Genomic DNA, 2,417 nt, shown 5'->3' on the forward strand with positions numbered 1-2,417 from the left:
AGAAGAGAACAGAAACAGGGGCAGTTTTCTCTAGTAGTTAAGACACCAGACTAGAAACCAGGAGACCGGGAGTTCAAGTCCCATTTTAGCCTGAAAGCCAGCTGGTTAACTTTGTGCAATCAGCAGGAGACAGTGAGTTCGAGTCCTACTTTAGACATGAAAGCCAACTGGGTATCTTTGGGCCAATCACCAGGAGACAGCGAGTATAATTATGACCATGTTATCTGGAAATCTTTTTTCCTAGACTCTTTGTTTTTTATGGTGGCCAACTAGAAATGTGTAATCTCCCTCTTGCAAAACAGGTGTATTGTAAAATATAGTTTCCGCTATTGTATGAAGCGCACAGGTGGTTAAATTAGATACACAGAGAGCCACTTTGATCTAGTGGTTAAGGTACCAAGCTAGAAAGCCTCAGACGGTGAGTTCTAGTCCCGACTTAACCATGAAAGCCAGCTGGATGACTTTGAGCCAATCACCAGGAGATGGTGAGTTCTAGTTCCGCCTTAGCCATGAAAGCCAATTGGGTGACTTTGGGCCAATCACCAGGAGACGGTGAGTTCTAATCCCGCCTTAGGCATGAAAGCCAGCTGGGTGACGTTGGGCCAATCATCAGGAGACGGTGAGTTCTAGTCCCGCCTTAGGCACGAAAGCCAATTGGGTGACATTGGTCCAATCACCAGGAGACAGTGAGTTCTAGTCCCGCCTTAGGCATGAAAGCCAATTGGGTGACGTTGGGCCAATCATCAGGAGACGGTGAGTTCTAGTCCCGCCTTAGGCATGAAAGCCAACTGGGTGACTTTGGACCAGTCCCTCTTTCTCAGCCCAACCCACCTCACAAGGCTGTTGTTATGGGGAAAATAGGAAGAGGTATTAAATACGTTCACTGCCTTGAGTGGATAATAATAAAAAAAATAAAGGTGGGATCTAAATTAAATAAATAAGTCAGCCTCTCCAAAGGCCTGAGTGAACAGGCAGCTCTTTAAGGACCCTCAAAACACCAGCAGGGTGGGAGACGTTCAGGTTTGTAAAAGAATTCGGGGGTCCAGATGCCGACTTTAAGCTATTCAAAGTTAGAGAAGCTCGAAATGGTTTTTTTTCAGACAAAATATTTGGGTGGGGGGGTCTGCCACAAGAGGTTACCGATGCAGAAAGGAATGAGAATCAGTTCTGAGTCAGCCAGGGTAGGGTTTGCAAAGTTCTGTGTTTTGTTTTGTTTTTACCCAGAGAGAGAGAGAGAGAGAGAGAGAGAGAGAGAGAGAGAGAGAGACGGGGAGAGAAAATCTATTGGACTGACACGGGGAATCTGTCGCTGAATTTATCATTCTGTCAAGGACACGGAGGCTGGTGTGAGCACCGGCAGGAAAACAATTTGCTGAAGCAGTAAGTTGCAATTCATTGGAAACCCGTTCCCAGCGTCCTGCTCCACACTCAACAGCTGCTGAAGTGGAACTTGAAATATGGGCTTGGTGATGCAGGGAGAAAATGGATAACGCCACCCTTTCGGAGCTGACCTGGTGGTGCCAGCAGGATCAGATCACCGCCTGATGCTGGCAGCCCTTGGCGGTATCTCGTGGGGGAACAGTGTGCAACACGATGCCCCCCTCCCGCTCGAGTGCATTGCAAAATAGCCATCCCCCTGGTGTGCAAAGAAGCAGGAGCGTGAACAGAAGTGTGCCCAGGGGTGCCCTTTCTCTTCTTTACAGAGGGAGCTAAGCAACAGTGTTTTGCTGCCTGAAGCAAAAGTGAATTCAGACACACAACACCACACCACTGTTCCTAAAGCTCTTTGCATTGACCCCTGCAGGGTCTTTCTCTCCCACCCGCCCCCTCCTCATGCAGTCCAAATGCAAGAGGGCAGGCTTCCTTTCAGATTAGTCTGGGGGGAAAAACAAACCAGGGGAGGTATAGCTGGTTTCATTGCATGTTGCTTATTTTCTGTGCTGTTTATTTACCTTCTGGCTTTTTTTATTATTATTATACTGTTTACCCTCCAGCCCTTTTTAGACTGCAAACTTATATGGAAGGTTTATTACATTTGTTGCAATGACCATACGATGCCCTTTGGTTCGATGACCAGGAGGAGGAGGAGGAAGGAAGGAAGAAGAAGGAGGGGGAGGGGGAACAGAAAAGGAGGGAGGGAGGGAAGGGGAGGAGGAGGAGAAGAGGAAGAAGGAAGGAAAGGAAGGAAGGAGTAGAAGAGAAAGAAAGAAAGAAAGAAAGGAAGGAAGGAAGGAAGGAAGGAAGGAAGGAAGGAAGGAAGGAAAGAAAGAAAGGAGAAGTAGAAGAAAAGAAAAAGAAAGAAAGAAAGAAAGGAGGGAGGGAGGGAGGGAGGAAGAAAGAAAGAAAGAAAGGAAGGAAGGACGGAAGGAAGAAAAGAAAGAAAGAAAGAAAGAAAGAAAGGAGGGAGGGAGGGAGGG

Source organism: Protobothrops mucrosquamatus, unplaced genomic scaffold (genome assembly GCF_001527695.2).
Source record: "Protobothrops mucrosquamatus isolate PMUCROS unplaced genomic scaffold, P.Mucros_1.0 scaffold_286, whole genome shotgun sequence".
Classification (NCBI taxonomy): domain Eukaryota; kingdom Metazoa; phylum Chordata; class Lepidosauria; order Squamata; family Viperidae; genus Protobothrops; species Protobothrops mucrosquamatus.